Here is a 20,267-nt window from a genome sequence, read left to right as displayed (position 1 = left end):
GGTTGGAATAGTTAAGCTAAATATTGTAATCCATACCTCTTGCACAGTAACTGGTTCAGCTAGGTTAAATCAGAATGAATCACTAGACTTGTGTTTAATGGCAAAGAAGAGAATTCTTCTTTGCTCTGGGCAATACGTGCAGATGTGAGGCCTAGAATTTCTAGTTATTTTATTTTCATGAGGAAAGTCAGCTTAATGACAAAAGTGACATATGGGAGAAGGCAAACTTGGGAAAACCACACAGAACAGAAGCAAGAGACCTCATCAAATTTTACTTGAAGATTATCTGCGTAATATCGGAATTACATTTAGCTGCTAGTAACAGAAACTTCAAAAATTAGAGATTTAATTTAAAATTTATGAATGAAATCTGGAGACAGGTCATCCAGGGCTGGAACAAAGACTCTGATACAATCAATAACTCAGGCAATAACTCAAGCTTCTAATAAACCTTCCATCATTCTGTTCTCAAGATGGCTGCTAGAGTTCCAGCCATCTTCTCCCTTTTTCTGTCAGGAAGAAAAGGATAAAGAGTAAAAACGAAAAGTACAAGTTGCCTCTAGCTGAGTCCTAGAAGCCTCACCCAAATGTTTTCACTTTTCCCTCTTTAACCGTAACCATGTCATGACCTGACCTACCAATAGGACAGGCATGGTATGTAGGTTTGTTTGCGTTTTTTTTAAACTACATATATTACCTCCCTGAATAAAATCAAGGTTCTATTAATAGGGAAAAATGGGAAAAGATATTTTGGTTAGGAAACAAGAAGTCTCTGCCATCCTTACCCAAACTTGGACACTTCAATAAGTGTGCCATTAAATTATTTTATTATTAAAACAAAATCAAACAAAACAAAACAAAAAAGTCAACAGAATTTTTTGTTCATTATGTTGTTTACTTGGGTGGGAGGTATTTGTTTGGGTGGGAGGTATTTTTATGTTTCTGTGTAGAAATGTTTTCTTTTCTCCAATACTATAACAGAAGACTCAAAATATAAGAAAAGCCTATCATTCAATGAGATTTTTAATACCCCCTGATATGCCAGCATTTAATTAATGCCCATTTCTTTAATGTTTACTGTGTTCTCAACCAATTCAGTTTTCAATATAGTGTTTGACTTTGATTTAAAGTACTAGATGTTTCTATATTTGTTTCACTTATTTTATAAAACCTTATTTTCTTTGGAATGTCTTTGAGATTATGTCCCCCCCACACACACAAAAAAACAATACTCATAAACTGTAATAAAATTTTTCTATAAGTTTGTTCATTTTATATTTACGTTATCCCTGAAAATAATTACATTCAAGTCTATGGCATATTTAATATGGGTATAAGCCAATCTCTGAAAACCTCAATAGTAAAGAGACTTCAATATATTAACTCACTGCTGTAACAGGTATGATGTATTAGAACTAGTATCACAATATTATGTATTGATTGCATTTACTTTTTAGTTCCATTTATATAATTTTTGCCATTCATCAACACAAAAATGAGTGAATGCTTCAACCTTCCTTTTAATTCTTTCTGCCTCAAAAATTTCTACTCTCTCTACTATTCCTCATCTTTCCAAAAGAGACCTATGAAAAAACACATTTTAACCCATTCACTGTTTATATTCACTTACATTTATCTCTAATATATTTCAATATCACTTTACTAAGTGTTGTATACACACATTATTTACATAAAAGAAAGAAAAGTTAAATTGCTTTTATTTTGTCTCAGTCATGCTATGGAGCTACATAAAATTCCAATACACATCAAGCATAATTTCCTGAATATTTCTTTACTGAAAAACTTCTAGTATTTTAAACAATAAAATCCATAAAGTAATTCCTGTCTTAACTGGCAATCAGACTTCAGATAACCACAGTCAGCTTCACAAAACCACAAGCCCAAAATAAGGTAATAAAAGGCTCCTGAGCATCAGCGAAAGCAGTTGTCACAAAGATCTTGTACTATAGGTTAGGCATGGAATTATCCTCAAGACAGAACAAATTGATTTAGTGTGTGTGTTTGACTAAAGTAAATGGCAAAGGGTAAATAGTACAAATCCAAAAGACTCTGCAGGTGGATTAGAAAAAAACATTTCTCAAGAAGGACCTAGCAAATAATTGGGAGACCCAGAGGTCATCATTCAGCCATCCATTGATCCTACATGTATGTATTGAGCATGGTTAAGTGTTAGGCATCATTCCAGGTGCTAAAGACGTAACAGCAAACAAAACAAATAAAGCTCCTGCTCTCAAGAGGCGTGCGTTCTACTTGGATGAAAAATGTACAAAAAAAAAAAAGAAAGAAAGAAAGAAAAATGTACAAATAGACGCATACAAAATGAACATAATATAAATACCAGAGTCCGATGGGGGGAAATAAACAAAAGTGTGTATGCTCTTTTACTAGAATGGACAGGGAAGAATACTCTGGTAAGGTGACATTTGTGCTTAAGTTAGTGAGAAAGTAAGCTATGGGTCTATGGGAAAGCAATCATTGAAGTAAAAGGAAGGGCAGTAAACACAAAAGTTGTCACTGATATACCTGATGAACAGCTAAGAGACCAGGGTACCTGCATCACAATGGGAGATAGAAATGAGATTGCAGACAAACAAAATGGCCAGATCACACAGCACACCTTATGGACCATGCCAGAGGTCCTGGATTTTTTTTTTTTTTTTAACTCATCAAGAAACCATTGGAGAGTGGGGAAAAAGGCGTGCATAACATGATCTGGAGTTTTATCTTTTGAAGATCTCTCTGGCTTCTGAGACGACATTGGCTTCTAGAAGGCAGTGAATAAAAGCAGCAAGATCAGCCAAGAGGCAATTTCTGTGGTCTAAGAAGTACAGCAGTTTGAACCAGGGAAGCAGAGGTGAGAGAGCTAGTCAGATTCTGGATATATTTCTAAGACTGAGCTCACAGGATTTGCCAAAGACTTGGCTAGGCAGTGTGAGAGAAAGAAAGAAAGTTCTTAACATTTTATCCCACTTTTTAGGCCAGAGCAACTGGAAGAATCGAGTTGCTCTTTCCTGAGATGAGGAAGACAGAGGAGCCATCTTATGAGGGAAAATCAGACCTAGTAAGCTTGGAGGTCCCTCTTGGTCATCCAAGCAGAGATGATAAATAAGCAGTTGATGTTCAGGACCACAAGCAAGGTTTGAGATGCAAATTTGTTGTTATCAGCATATAAATATTTAAGTCTACAGGACTGAGGAAGATCACACAGGGATTCAGTATAAACAGAGAAGAACTCCAACATAAGAACACCTTTGAATATCTGGAAGAGGATGTGGAACCAAAGAGCAGCCTTAGTTGTAGTAGTCCATCAATTGGAAGAAAATCAAAACCATGATAAGTTCTGGAAGCCAAGTAAAGAAACATGTTTCAAAGAAAGAGGAATGATCCACTCTACCACATGTTGGGATAGATAGGGTAAAACTGAGACTAGGCCATTGGATCTAGCAACATCCAGGTCATTGTTGACCTCAAAATTAGGTCAACAATGACTAGTGTCTAGGTCATGTAGTTTGTGGATTTTAGGAAAACCAAAGCCAATGGAAGGAGGAACAGCTGGAGCAGACAGGGGGAATGGTAATTTAGTTGAGCAGATCTAAATATTATTGTTGATTATGGTGTGTACTGTATCTAAGAACTAACCTTGGGAAATTATTAAGCTGTTTATGCCAAAGAAAATATCTCATATACAAATTTGAAGTGAACAAAGAGTACTATGGAGTCAGGATAAATAGGGCAAACTCCCAAGCAAGGACACTTTTATACACACATACACCCACAGAGGCTTCCATATCAGGAATGCATCATCAATGTTTATGAAGGAGGAGAAGATCATTCAGAAACATTCAAGGTTTATTGCAAACTGCAAATATTATTTGTGTGTGAGTTATGTACTATTTTCTATTAGTTAAATATCTCAATATAACTTTTAAAAAAGTGTTTTCTCATTTCAGATATTTCCAGGTATGCTAAGAAAAGGGGAATATGCCAACTGTCAGTATGCTATGAAATCAGTTACCTGGGAGAATTCATGTAACAAATACACTGATTCAGGTGTTTAAAATTAAGATTACTATTTTAATAAATGCAGTTGTTTGGTTTCCCCAGCAACTGAGAGTGACTGGTGACAGAAGAAAAGCAATAGGGAACAGAAGACCAACCAGAAAAATACAGCAATTTGAGTCCATTAGATATTAGACACAAACCGTTCTGCCTAGTTCAATGGTCCCTGAGGTCTGCATTGTTTTGCTGTAAAGTACAATGATAAATGCTTATTACAGTGGACCTGAGTCATCATGAAATGGTTAAATTAATTCAGCCTTATTCTCTTATCTACAGCATGTAATACAATTTTGAAAAGATGTTAATCAAAAGTGGTTCAAATAAAGAGCTTTGAGAGATTAGTTTCAGTTATCTGAAACATTAACTTACCCAAAGAAAGAGTTTTCTGATGCCAGATATAGAAGGCCTTAAAAGTAGTCAAATAACTTAAAATGATCAGAAAAAAATTTTGTTAAATAATTGTATTAATAAATTATTAACCCATAAATTAACCATTTTATTCAACAAAAACTTACTGACTGCAGATTCATTGTTGTTGGCAACGGGAAGAGAGATAAGTAAGATGTGCCTTCTGCATTTCCAGAGCTCATATTCAATGTCATCCAAACTTCTCAACAATTTTTCAGGACCAATGGAAAGTAGTGGCTTGTGTGCTCATGGTCAAGACATTGGGGAAGGAGATATGTGTGAGCTTCCTAATAATGAATTGCTGAAAATTACCACACAGGAGGTAAGCCTAAAATGTGCATAGAGAACAGGTAGACAACATTTCTGATTTCTATAGTTGTTTTCCATATTGATTCTGTTAAGTAAAACTATAATAAAATGCTGAGTATTTTGATGACATTTGCTACATGGAAATGGTCTTTTCTATACAGTTACAGGAGAACTAAACTACAAAATATAATTAGATATTTCTTGGTAAATAATAAATTGCTATATACTAGTTAGCTTAGAGATTTGTATAATTTGTATTGGATTTGAATTCAAGATCTATGACCATCACAAGAGTCTGCCAGATACTCCAAGTTGAATTTCTAACTGCCTACTCAGTGTTTCTACTAGATTGTCCTGTCACTTTAAACTTGAGGTAATCCTATGCATCAGATCAATTTTTATACATACATAAGGGCATACTAATGATAACATAAATAGTCATAAGCACCACATTACCAGATTTCTCACCACATGCCAAAATAGAAAAGCTCTTTGAATTTCTTTTCCTTCAACGGCACCATAAGTCTCTCAGTTACACAAACATAAAATCTATTACTTATGATGAGCTTCCAAGTTTTAAAAACACCAGTCTGGCCAATTCTCCTTCTTTTCCCCATTTACAGGGCCACAGCCTCCAGATTCTTCTGTGTACTTGCAGTCCTGCTACCTTTAAATTATTATCCACGCTATAGTCAAGGTGATCTAATATATAGCTATTATCCTAAAACACCTAGCATCTCCCCATTGTCTACAGGCCTCTCTAGTCTGGTATCCAAAGACTCAAAGACCTGGCTCTTTCTAGAATATCTAAGCTTATGTAACACCTCCATTTCATTCTGTATGCCCAGTAGTACCAAATTGCCCGTGGTTCTTATCTCACTTTTCTCTTTTACCTGTTTCATTCTGGCCCCTCTGTCTAGGAGGCCCTTCTCAACTTTCAAAACCAGAATGGCTTTTATATAGTCTTTAGAGTTTGCCCCAGACATCATTTCCTCCAGGAATATTTCCTTAAAGTATCTATTCCCTGTATTTTCACACTTTGGCTTAGCACATTTCTATATTCATGCCTACTATTTTGGACTGAAATTATGTGTATCTGCCTATCTCTACCACAAAGCTGCACAATGCTTGAAATTAAAAAAAAAAAAAATGTGTCTTATGAATGGAATCTTGCCACTTGAAACAATGTGGGTGGATCAAGAGGGTATAATGCTAAGTGAAATAAGTCAGTCAGAGAAAGACAAACACCATATGACTTCACTCCTATGTGGAATTTAAGAAACAAAACGAAACAAAGAAAAAAAAAGACAACCCAAAAAACAGGTTCTTAACAAACTGATGGTTACCAGAGGGGAGGTAGATGGAGGAGATGGGGAAAATAAGGGGATGGGGATTAAGGAGTGCACTTGTGAAGAGCACTGGGTGATATACGGAATTGTTAAATCACTATAGTATACACCCAAAAGTAATATAACACTCTATATTAAATATACTGGACTTAAAATTTAAAAAAAGAATTTGTCTTACTCCTCATTGTCTCCAGATAATTTTCACTGGGGAGTGCACCTAATAGGTTCATAATAAATATTTCCTAAGTTACAGTAATTAAATGTGCAAGTTCTTGTACAGTCTGGTTCCTGCCTTTCTTTTCTGTTTAAATCCCCCCATCAAACTCCTTCCCATTCCCAAATGTTCCACTCCTCAGTTCTTTAAAACCCTTGCACTTTTCTTCCTTCAGGTTTTGTTAATTCCTTTGGCTTAGCTCACTCTCCCTTCTCTCATGGATTCCATTTTCCTAGTCAAGGTGTGCACAGTGCATACTTGGGATGCCTGGGTAAGGAAGGAGCCTCCCTAGACTTTCAAAGATGGCCGATGACTGCCTTAGGTAATCAGAGCCTTATTGGTTGTACTTCAGAGTTTTATCTTAAACACTACTCTACTCTCTTTTAAAATTCACTTTCCAGACCATGGAGTTTAGAAAAAAAATCTAAATAGGCCTTTGCTATATACTTTAGATATCTTCACACGTCTGGTGTATAGTAATATTTACCACACATCTATGCATATGAATGTACCCAAACAGAATCTGTCTTTCTGAAAGACAAATAAGAAAAGGAGGAGAGGATGAAAATGAAGGAAGGGCAATTGAGAAGCTAATGGCTGAAGAAAAAGTTCCCTTAAAAGCGACAATAATTCATTATGGGTTTGATCAAGGAATATCATCGTTTTGGGCAAGAACAGGGTAGAAGTAGGAGAATGTTTAGCCATTTAAAATGTCTCTTATGCTTTTGGACTTCTGTTGTCTAGCATTTTTCAAGTTCCACTAAATTATGGCAATAGTACAATCTTTGTGTCCTAATCCTATTCTTAAAGAAGTGTCAACAATATTGTAATTTCTGCTTGTCTCCCCAGCATTTTGAAAAATGTTCATTAAAGAAAAACCAAAAATTCTAAAGTAGAGCATATTTTTTTTAACAGAAATCCCAGGAGATGTGTGACCATAAAGTCCTTGTGCCTGCAGTAACTTAGCTAAGCCTGTGGTTGGCAAGTTCCCTATTACTTCTACAATGCACCCCGAACATGACATACTAACTGCTTTCCTGTGGCCTTTCGTGATTGTTTTACATAAGATATCTTTTTCCTTTCCAAAAGAAATTTCATTACTATACTCATTTGTCTACAGGGCCCAAATGCAGTGATATCTCCTCAAATGACTGCTGATTTCAAGGGAACTAAGGTCTTTTCTGTGAGTGTCCATCAAGCTTCCAGTTTGCAAGGGGCCATAAAAATGGGGTCCTTTGAGCTCATGAGTAACTGGAAATTCTTCACACTATGTTATTGTTTTAGCAGCTCAAGCAAGGACTTTATTCTTTGTCTGCTCCTTATTTCTCAAAGAACAGAAATAGAACTGCCAAAATGCCACAAGGGAAGCTATTCTCATTGTCAGGTCAAACCATAGTCCCATTAATAATGCTAGTGGAAGTAAGAAATATCATACAATTATAGCGATGATTGTTCTTATTAGAATTTCAGTCTCTTGATTTGAAATAACCATTTTTCCTGTTACAAGGGAGTTTCAATTTATTGTTGCTTTCTTATTATTAAGGAAACTTGGAAATTGTGAGCTTTTTCCTGTCTGGTATTAGCCTTAGATAATTTATTTCAACGACAGGTATAAATATATCCCCGAACTAGAAATTGTGTTTTGAGCAATTCATAGGCTCAGTTTAAGGTTCTGGCTCATGTTTCCCTATTTGTTTACTGTTTGAGTTCTGATTTAACAAGATTCCCCCACCTTTATAATACAGAGACCAAGTAGAAGAATAAGTCAAAACTCTTGCTCATCTCTCTCATATCCTAGAGAAGGGGTTGACAAACTTTTTCTGTAAATGATCAAACAGTAAATATTTTAGCCTTTATGGACTTTACAGTCTCTACTGAAATTATGTAACTCGGCCACTGTAGTGTGGGAGCAGCTAAGACGATACTAAGTGAATAGATGTGGCTATGTTCTAATAAGACTTTATTTTTTAAAAATAGGATATGGGCGCCTGGGTGGCTCAGTTGGTTAAGCGACTGCCTTCGGCTCAGGTCATGATCCTGGAGTCCTGGGATCGAGTCCCACATCGGGCTCCCTGCTCGGCAGGGAGTCTGCTTCTCCCTCTGGCCCTCACCCCTCTCATGCTCTCTCTTTCATTCTCTCTCTCTCAAATAAATAAATAAAATCTTAAAAAAATAAAAAAATAAATGTACTTTAAAAAAATAAATAAATAAAATAAAAATAGGATATGGTGAGACACCTGGGTGGCTCAGTTGGTTAAGTGCCTGACTGTTGGTTTTGGCTCAGGTCATGATCTCATGGGTTGTGAGATCCAGCCCCAAGTCGGGCTAATGCTCAGCAGGGAGTTGGCTTAAAGTTTCTCTCCCTCTCCCTCTGCCCCTCCCCCTACTCACATGCACACACACGCACGCTCTCTCTCTCTCTCTCAAATAAATAAATAAATCCTTAAAAAAAAATAGGATATGGGCTGGACTCCTGTCCTTAAGGAATTACTTTGTCAGTTGATCAGAGAACATAGTTATTGTGAACTGGAAAATACTGGGAATAATTAATTGCTTGGGCAATCAGGACTCTACAAGAGCTCTGTTACCTACATTAGAATTTGCCTTACTTTGGGTGACAAAGTATATTTGTACCCAAGTACAAGCTAAGTTTAAAAAAAACAGAAGCCTCAAAATAGAGTGACTTAAATTACAAGGAAATATCTGTTTGTCTCAAGTTTTATGGATTGAATTGGGTCCCCCCCCCAAAAGATATGTTGAACTCTTAACCCCCAGTATCTGTGAATGCCATCTAATTTGGAAATAGGGTCTTTGCAGATGCAATTAGGTCAAATGAGGTCATACTGGAGTAAGGTAGGCCCTTAATCCAGTATGACTGGTGTCTTTCTTAAAAGAGGAAAGACAACGTGAACAGACATACAGATACACAGAAATAACACCAACTGAAAAGGAAGATAGAGACTGGAGTGACACATATACAAGCCAAGGGATGCCTGGGGGCTACCAGAAGCTGGAAGAGGCAAGGAAGGATTCTCCCTTAGAAGCTTCATAGAAATAAGACTCAGGCAACACCTTAATTTTAAACTTCTTGTCTCCAGAGCTATGAGAAAATAAATTTTTGTTGTTTGAAGCCACCTACTTTGTGGTACCTAGTTACAGTAACCCTAGAAAACAAACACCAGCAATAGTCCAATAGTCCAGCTGTGAGGCTGGCAGGGCAACTATGCCCTAGAAGCCCAGTCAGGAACCAGAAGTTTCTTCCTCCAAATTGCTACCTGACTCCCCATCACCTTGAGTCATGGGTCCCTCTGGCTATATTTGAATATAATCCATGAATGCCTTATTTGATTAGTATTTTATCACATAAAATAAAATAAATAGGACTCCAAAGGAAACCAAATTATATTAAAATATAAATCCAATCAAAATATTAGAAAAACAAATTCATGATACAGCAATATATGTGACTATTAATACATTAAGTATGAAGATTAAGTGGTTGGTATAATAACTATCAAAATTTTTCAATAGGGATAAACAAAATATTTTGATGTGTCTTCAATTATAATGTGATATAAAAATATGTTATTCTATAGATGAGAAAGGCACAGATACCGCTAAGAATACAAAGGCTTTCACCTACACTCATAATTGAAAGAAATGCTATTTTTTAATTAGAGGTTAATGAAATTTAAGATATAATTGTTCCCTTCCAAGTTCATGCCCCCCTTAGATTCTATCCATAGATCCCTGGGTTCATGGAACCTCGTGAGGTTAAGAATCTCTCCCAGAATGTTCTCATCTGCAAAGTCAAAGCTAGCTCTCCATATATCCTTTGTTCTAGCCCAAGAAAGGGAGGTTAGAGACTCGCCCATATAAGGGCTTTTTGTTTAATTAGGTGTCCCGGAAGTTGCATATAATCACTTCTGCTACATCCAGGAGGAAAGAACTGAGTCATAGAATTACAATTAGCTTCAAAGGAGGCTAGAAGTTTAGTCTACATCACATTACATTATGGAGTTCATTTAATAAAATGAAACTACAGAAAATGAATAATTGGGAACATTATTAGCTATCCCTGATCAAGAAATATATTTCCCTTTGAACAGGCTTATTTCTAGAAAACTAGGAAAGAAAAGTGTCAAAACAATCTTAATTTTTTAAAATATTTAAGATACTGGTTAAAAGAAAATACAGGAAGAACCAAGAGATAGGCCTGAAAATTTTTTTACTGTTTGCCTTCGGTTTTGTTGTATACCTAATTATGCCATAATGCAAAGAAAGGTTATACGATATAGACAAATGTCACTGTTTTTTATTAGACCTTTCAGGAATCTATTTATTTATTATATTTATTCTACGTGGTGTGCATGAAACTGACCTCTGCCGCCCACGTTTCAACAGTGGGCAATCAAAAGTCACATCAGCATGGCCCCAGTAATTGTTTAAACAATAAATCTAGTCAGAATTTTGACCTATGATGAAAACACTCCTGAATATCATAACCAGTGAAGATAATGTAGTCCTGCTATTATATGGAGAGAACCTATCTGAATATAGGCAGAGGTAAGCAAAGCCTGGAGATTAAAAATCATAATATAATCCTAACGGCATCACATGAACTTCTGAATCTAGCCATGACTAAGTCAGATACACCCACTGCTCAGTTACATAAGTCAATTAATTCCCCTTTAGATTAAATGAATACAAGATACATTCGCATTCAACAGGTCTCTCTGAGTCACAGGGATGGTTTTTTTATATTTTAAAATTTTGAGACATGCAATGTTTGGAAACTAAGCACCACATGTATAATCTATGACACTGACATTCTCCTCCTCGATGCTTTTCTTTATTTTGACCACTCTCTTACTTGATTTTGAGCAAAATTGACAAGGATCCTGCATGATTCTACTCTTTGCAATACACTAGGGATACTGGCTGACTTCAATACTTATTTATTTATTCTCATAGCTGTATAATAGCTTCCTTTAAATTCTAATTTGGTAAGATGCCATCAGCCTATACTGAGGGATATCATAAGAAATAGCCATATGAAACTGGTTAGGGTATTCCCTGTAAGATATGAATGCAGGCAATATTCCCCAAGTTAAACAGTGCCTGCTCGATGGAGACCCAGAAGAAGAAGTTTATCTTTGTTATCAGGATCTCTGTGTTGCCAAGGCAACTAGATTATTTTTAGATTATGGATATTATGAATTATGTAACTCATAATGCTTTTTTTTTTCTTACAGGTTACTTGGAAGCTTAAAGCCAATGCGTGATCCATCTCTACTAGAAGAGCAAAATTATCCTGCACTTTGTGTACCAACCTTACCCACAGATTCATTTTTTTCCTTTGCCCCAATTCACTCAATTTTTTAAAGGTTCTTTTATATTTTGTTGTATGGATTTTCACATATAGCTTTAAGTTCCTTTTTTTTGGAAACAGAATGAAGGGTATATACATATTTTCTTTTACTATTTCATTAATGCAGTAATAAACTATTATAATTAATTATGTATATTAACAATAAAAATAACATAATAGGGAGTCACCCATGATCAGATGTCATTGATGCCTCTATAATTACATATGATTTCTTATTAGTTTATAACTTTGTACTTGGGGTTTACTATTCCAGACAAACTGTATGTGTCATCATGAGTTTACCATAGCAACAGTAAAAGAGGGCAAGAGAATTTTGAATATTAAATTTTTATCAGGGATTCAGTGCGAGTTTGAAGGCTTGGTTATATTGGATGGACACAGTGCTTAATATAATACAATGAGTTTTTACTAAACAGGATGAAAAATTTGAAGATATGGGCATTAGCCATGAAAATTATCTTTAATTGGAAAAAGAAATCGCCGGCCACTGTCAAACAGAAGAATGATGTGGAATATTATAGTACACTTTGGCATCTAAATTATTAAATATACAAGTTTTCCCCTGACTTTTGTTATCTATTTTTTATTTCTCTAAGTAAGATACATCTGACACAACTGAAAAAAAGATATTATTTCTTGCATAGCACTTACATATTCCCTATTATACATTAAGTAATTTTCCAGTTGGCCTGCAATTTTACCTGTCCTGATTGCTTAATTCTACACCCTATTCCTTCTATATTGACAGCAATACTGAAAGCAGCCTAACATCTACGAGATGTAAATGAGAATAGCATTACATGAGCCCTAACTAGAGCTCAGTTAATTAATATTTATTTGGACAATCTTACCATCAGTTTGTTTATATAATATCAAAAACAATACTGACCAAAATAAATTAAGTAGATTGGACATATAGACTGGAATATAAAGTCACTGACTGAATTTTTCACTTTCTCTCTTATCGCTTTCATACAACTGGTTTCTCCAAGCAATGGTTTCATGAGAAATACAACCAAATTATTCTCCCATGGCAGTATCCTTTCTGGAGCAGATAAAAGATATATAATATAAACAAAAAATGACATAAACAAAAAAATCCTCATACCACCCCTCCACCCCAACCACTGCTCTTAAGTAATGTGAAAAACCATTTTTGGTAAACCCCTTGAAGGCAGTAATACTGCGTTACACTATATTGCAGGCCCTAGCAACCTGGTTTGTGCATCCTAGGTACTCAGATTTTTAAGAACTTCTAGACTCTGAGATAAAATCATCCTCTAGAAATTCCCACTTTTACTGAATCAACTCCTAAATTATTAACTAATTAAATACTAACGAAGCACTTTCTCTATGTCAGATACAGGAAATACCATTATGACACGGAAGCTGAGGATCCTGCCATCGTGAGATTTAGGTGCTTTGTGATGACACAGCACTAAAAATAATGTTAAGTTTGGGCTATGAGAAAGAAAAGGGATCTTTATTTTCTCAAGAAATTTTAGCTATAGAAAGTGTTTCCGCAATCAACCAATCAATATGAAACTCAATGTCTAAGGCACAATTTGTAATGAGAAAACGAGGCGATATCAAATATTGAAAAAAACAGCTTAGAAATATGGAAAACATAAGGATATTCTGTGCAATGTCATTCAGGTTGCTTAATTAATCTTGGGTCTTTTGCATTACCAAAAATATTACATAATTAGGAAGCCTGGGTGGCTCAGCCGGTTGAGCGAACAACTCTTGGTTTTAGCTCAGGTCTGGATCTCATGGGTCATGGGATTGAGCCCCATGTTGGCTCTGCGCTCAGCACAGAGTCTGCTTGAGATTCTCTCCCTCTGCCCCTCACCCTGGCTCATGTGTGGGCGCGCACGTGCACACTCTCTCTAAAAATAAATGATTAATCTAAAAAAAAAAAAATACACAATTACATAATGTTCAGGAAAAGGCTATATATTTTATGAACAATCAATCAAGTGTAATGATGAGAATTTCATGAACAGTCAATGGGTATCAATGATAGAAAAGAATAAACTGATAAGATGAAGAATATTCTATTCCCCACCTTCTCCATTTTATGAGCTAACCTCATGTATGATTTAAATTGACATAAATTCCAGATAATTAGAAAAATGCTACAGATGTCTTTCCCCTTCTAATAGTATTCTGTTATTACCTTACAAATTCAAAGACAGATAAAAAAATTAAATATCTTCACAGAAGAAAATACATCATTAACACACTCAAATTGCCAGTAACAAGTGAACCAATAAGAGGTAGAAAAATGCCAATCATGGTCTCACCAACCATACTCCCAGCTCCAGAAAGCAGTAACAATTTAATCATTTGGCCACTTCAATGACATTGAAAAAAAGTAATGAAATCATTCTACTTCATAATTCAGTAACATAATCCATACTAGAGAATTTAAAATGGATTTCACACATTTAAAAGTACATTTTTATTTTTATTAAATGTATTTTATGTATTACCAGAGGGAGTAGCTAAACAGCTCTGATGGCATCGTAACTGATTGAAAGCCTGAACTCAAGCAAAAAAGAAAAAAAAAAAAAAAAAGGAAATTTCAAACTCTATTTTGTATTTTAATAGGATCAGTTAGCAAGTTTAAATTCCCTCTGCTCATTGTGCTTTCAAGTAACAAATGAGATCTAAAGCCATAAACTAAAAGCAAGAAGAAAATGATTTGCAGATTCTCTGACGCTGGAGAAAATATATACAATGGGTTATATGAAGAAATGACCTTTATCTGCCAAAGTAATCTGAATATATTTCATACACATTTTTGAGCACTCTACAAGAAAGCAAATTATGTGAGATAAAGTTGTTAAAATAAAAGTTAAATGAGATAAAATGTCACTTCATTTAAAATGTACTGTTATAGAAATAAATTAATGCAATGTAACCGGTGATAAAAATGCAGAAAGGATCCTTTTGATATTTCTCTGTTTCTCTATTAGGAAGAAGCACCCAGTGCCGCTTGCTGTACCGTAAGATACCCCAGTATCGTCATGTGTAAGACCTTCAGATTTAACCTGACCTCCTCAGAATGGATATCCACACTACAGTATGTTAGGAGACCTTTTTGATACCACTTTGATAATTCTTTGCAAACCTCCATTAGAAACAGAGAAAAGCCACTTCAAGAGTGTGCACTTACAGCTTACTGTTTACCTATACACTCATAAGATCAAAACCCCTGGTCTTACTGTTTTTGTTAACAAGGAGCAGTAAAAGTCTTCCCACATACTGAGTTTTGGTTTCCATTTTACAATCTGAGATGACAGACGGCACAAAAATGATGAGAAAACTGTGGGGAGGCTTCCAGAAGATTGATTCTCTCATCAGCTGATTCTTTTCTAGTTAGTCTTTTATTGACTACAAAGGTATAGCCAATGCAGAAAAGGAAAACCAGACTGCCCTGTTTAATCCTGAGGGCATTGGCAAAAGGTGATCACTTTTTGAGAAAACAGAGGCCTACAAGGAAATCAGCGCACTGTATGAGCCGTTAAGCTGATTTAAACACACAAGGGATGCCTGGGGTTGAGCGCAAGATCTCTGAGGTGTGAGATGAGAATGAAACCATTCCACAGACTAATATTACTGAGCTTTAGTAGCAGGTGGTACAGTTGATCAGTCAGGAACCTGTCATTTGGAGAATAGGCCAATATATCTGAGAGACACGAAAAATCCTTCATTTTTTTTCCCTCCTTCTCACCAAGAGGAAAAATATTGCAATTGTGAACTTTGGGCAATTATCAACTACAAGTTATCACAATGTAGGCACCCATAAGAAGTGAGCGAAACTAAAACGTAGCTACATTTTCTGACATTTGTCTAAGACTGCAGACTATAGAATAACTCATCGTGGCTGAACCAGATATTTAGTTCTGATGTCAGTCCATCTGGAATGAAGCCTTTACATACTAGCAGCATAACCTGCAATCCAGACAGCCCAGAAAAATCCACATGGAATTTGCATAGGTAGAGAGAGAAGTAAAGATTCACATTTCCCTTTCTGTTTTGCTGATTTTGTGATTTGGGTGGTTGTTTTTGTTATCGGCACGTTACTACTTAAACAATTGCAGAGAAAAATCTGCAATTTGACAATATCCCCTTGCTGACTGGGGTCTTAGAGAGAGGATAAAATGTTCAAGTGTGGTATTAACTTATATTTGTAATGGCACGATCTGACCCTATCATTCTCCACTTTCTAATTCCCACAGACAATTCAACAATCTAAGACTGAAGTGACAAATTAAATAAAGTATAATAGGTGAAATACTACATGTTTTAAAAAGGTATTTTCCCTACAACCTACTCTGCACTGAGAACATTTAGATTTACAAGAAGAGTTAATGAGAATATTATTAAGGTATTTCATTAAAACTAACATACCATCAAATTCAAATGCACCTAATTTCAAACATGTTATGTCCTAAAATGAGGAGATAAAATATTTGATTTGGCTTTCATTTACCATGAGTTAACCATAGAATTCCTAGATACATCAGTCTTCTCTTCAAGTAATCTTTTATGACAGTACATATCATTAATGATTATACTGACAATTATTTTTTGAGTGTCCACCAGATATTTTGTAATTTCCTCAATTCAGGAGAATATATGATAGTGTTTGTGTGTGTATGTTTGTGTGTGTGTGTGTGTGTGTGTGTGTGGTTTACAGTCAATAATAAAAGAGTTGAAGAAAATTTCCTTCATCAACTATCTCTTTACTTCTTTACTAGAATGTTTTGATAATAGAGCCCAGAAATAATATACTGAAAAATGCCAGAAAGAAACATATACCAGAACTAACTTTGCAGAGGATAAATTCTTCTTAAAACTTTAACCAATTCAGTTTTACACATTTTTAAAAAACATATTTGCAATATGCTGCCTTCTCATTACTTCTGCCAGCTCTTCGGTTGAACCCTGACATAATGCACTAATGCTTACATGCATGAACTCAAATCAGGAGATTATTTTCTCTGACTATAGTCCTCTGTCTTTATGCCTCTCTCACCCCCTTACACCTACTGATTTCATATTGTCCCAGGTCCATTGATACCTGCCTATTGTAAAGGCCAATCAGCTTCAGCTCCCTCTTGCCCTCCTCTATCTCCCCATCTCTGGTTAGCCATAACAAAGATCTGCATTTCTTCATGCTAGAGATGATGTCTCTGGACTTCCTGATTGTCAGAAAATGGCCAAGCAACACCGACACATACCCCAGAATGATAGATGGCATTCACAGGGGCAAATCCAAGGAGCAGGCTTTATGGCAGGTGTTTAGGCCCAGTTGCCCCATCCTATACTGTACAGAGCACCAAACCTGCCAGGACTCCTGGGGAGACTCAGAGACCCCTGGACAGGGGAATTGTCCAAGATCAAGGAAGCGCTGCCCCTCCACTGGCATGATCAGAAGTCAGGGTACAACAATGCTATAATGTTCCAGATATTGACTCCAACCTTAACCTTGCAGTACCAGCTCCTCCCCTAACCCAGTCACGGGGCCAGAGAAGAGCCATGCAGTTGAAGTTGTGTCAAGCACAGTGCATAACCTTTCATGAGTGAAGAAACACCAGGCCCTTCACTGGTTTGGTAATGAAGCTGGGGCCCAAGTCTTGTAAAGGAACCTTTACCACAGAGCAAGCACAGTGTATCAGCCTTCCCCACTGATGAAGCACCGGCCCCTTCCTAGGCATGATGTGGGACTGGGATCCAAGCCTTGTCATTGACCAGGATCAGTCGCTGGTTTCCACAGAACTTTGTAGAAAGCTAGTGCCTTCCCTGGGTGGCCAGGCTGCAGGAGTTAAGCCTTAAAAACTTTAACCTTTATCTCTCAGGGGTTAAAAAATCAAAATGAAATAGAAGTTCTGATAGTTTATCTTCATAGACCAATTTTTACTTTCTCTAAAGTTCACATTTTCTCCAACCCTGGATAAATGGTAATGCCCACGGTCTCAGCTCCTGCTCCCTCCTTGTCAGGCATTGCTGGGAAAGTCACTAAACTGTGTCCAGTTATTCCAGTATCAGTTGGGTGCTTAACTGCCATTTGCAGTGATCCTTATTTAATATCTATGCTGTTTCCTACAATGTCAATTATAAACTTTCCCTCTCTTTGCAGACTCTCATTCTCCAGAGAAACTTTGCTGCTATAATTACAGAATCTTTGAAAATAAACATCTTCAATGTTTCTATTCCAGCCTCTAAATATTTCTCCATATTTACTTATTCTTTTTCCTGTTTTGCTCTTTCTGTATTAGAGTATGCAATCCTTTTGTCCTTTAGCTCTGTCTATATTCTATTAGTTATCCATGGTATCTCTCATACCTTCTGTTTCTTATTTTTGCATTTTCCCTCCACTCATACATATGTCCCAATGAATCAAAAGATAATTTAATAAAGTACCTCTATTTGTCCTCCAGCTGTCTTTGCTCCATATCATTCCTTTCACGGCAAACTTCTTAAAAGTCTTTTTCTTTGCCTTGATTTTTTTACCCATTCACTCATCTCTTAATTCCTATTAACCAGGGTCCCACCACCAAAAATACTCCATCTAAGATCATAATCTCAGCAGTTACTAATGAGGGTGAAATCTGTTAAGTGCTTTGCAAATATGAGAGATCATTCTTATCAAATGTCCTCCAATTTTCAATATTTTTCCTGTCTCTGATCTCCCCTGGTTTATTAGCTGAACTTCAGAACAAAGCAATTCCTCCATTTAAAAAAATCATTTTATCCCTATCTTATCATATTTAACCTGGCCCATACCAAATAAAGGTATTAAAAGAATTAACAAGGATATAAGCAAATTAATGATGAAACCAATGCATTCAATTGCAGTAGCATAAAAATCACATGTATACATGCATCCATTTAGTCTCTTCTTCCTCTTGTACATTATGTGCTTACTATGAGTCATATGAATCTGCCAAAAGAAAATTTTATGTATATATTTTTGTAAACTATGCCTTTAAAAATAAGCTTTGCAAATTGCATATTTGTGTTGCTTTGCATTAGGATTAATTAATTCTTTATGGTATTTTAGATGTTTCGTGAAATAAAGTCTTTAAATGATTCCTCTCTAACACTGTGGCAGTTTTTGCTTTCAGCTATGCATACATTATATATGACATGCATATTTAATGTAAATACCTCACGTATAGATGAAAAGCATGATTGTACAATTTACCACTTACCTTCAGGGGTGGGAGTTAAGAGACATTTTATTTTTAAAAGAAATTACTTGGATTAAAGATAGACAGATCTTCTCACTGCCAAACCAAATGTACGAGTTAAAAAGGAAACTCCTAGCAAATGTAGACATACAATGGAATTGATGGATAAAATAATAGCCTTGCTTATCTACAGCACCAAAAAATATATTTCAATATTCTCTTTGCCAAATAGGAAAAAAAAAGTAACTGGGGAGAAATTTTATTTCTTAGTCTCTAAAAGTAGAAAGGAAAATTCAGTGTAAGAATACATAAATTGTAAATGTCATTTAACAGATATCACATGTGAAAGTGCCTTCAGTGCACTATTTCCAATTTGCTTAGACAACTTGAAAGTAAAACATCAAGATAAGTGCCCATACCTTGCCCCAGAAAGGCCAGGCTTGAAAGAGAAACAGTATTTTCTGATTTAACTTATTATTATTGATTCACAAGGGAGAAGTTGCATTCAAATATGTATTTTCAAACTAACATCATACACTAAAAACATCAAAATACATTGAAACAGTGTTTAAAGAAAGAAAAAAAATGAGAAGAAAACTCTCATAATTCACATGCAAACAGATCCATTCCAGCTCACACTGGCAGCCTAAAGTATGAATAATTTCTTTTAATATACATTTGTTAAAAATCCAATTAAAGTCAATTGTGAGAGGAAAAAAGTGTCTACCCAATATTTACTTTTGACATTATATTCAAAGTTCTTTTGTGTCTCATTCCAAGTTGTAACCTTCTCATTTAAACCGCTCAATCACTTAGTCTATCACAGAGGCATAATTACTGCCTTACCTCATTCAATCTTGCTTTTCATGCCCCACCTCAGTGCAGCTAGTGCTGAACCAGAGTTATATGTCAGGAAGACTACCAGCTGGAGGACTCTGCCGTACATCTCACAGGGGAGTTTTTAATAGAGCCCTATTTTAAACAGTTACACAAGCATTGCTAAGCAGGTGGTTCAAGGAAGTCCCGGTTCTTACTCATATTTGCACATCTTTTCTCCCAAGCCAGGGATATATACCACATTCAAGTTTAGTCTCCATAGTGTGAAACCAAGTGAAATTTGGGACATCTTTGAATAAGTCATGATATGAATCTATAAACCTAGACTATTTACTATCTCTTTTATATTCTAGTCCTTCCAGATCTAAATAGACTACTTTTACCCACATATACTGAGCTGACAGGTTACATTTTTTTGCAGAATGTTTATATTATATTCACGAGAAAAGATATGAACACATTACAAAGGTTAC

The 20,267-nt window shown here is 35.7% G+C and overlaps 1 long non-coding RNA gene across 2 annotated transcripts in view; it reads right to left on the bottom strand.

The window, feature by feature from the left end:
• Positions 1–19,895, bottom strand: part of LOC116635389 — a 55,552-nt gene extending 35,657 nt beyond the window's left edge. For both annotated transcript variants that reach the window (XR_004300160.1, XR_004300161.1), the window contains exon 1: positions 19,804–19,895. This is a non-coding gene — a long non-coding RNA (uncharacterized LOC116635389). The remainder of the gene's footprint in view (positions 1–19,803) is intronic.
• Positions 19,896–20,267: the final 372 nt, after the last annotated feature.

Source organism: Phoca vitulina, unplaced genomic scaffold (assembly GCF_004348235.1).
Source record: "Phoca vitulina isolate PV1807 unplaced genomic scaffold, GSC_HSeal_1.0 scaffold1, whole genome shotgun sequence".
NCBI lineage: Eukaryota > Metazoa > Chordata > Mammalia > Carnivora > Phocidae > Phoca > Phoca vitulina.
This window is presented reverse-complemented; position numbering and strand designations above follow the sequence as displayed.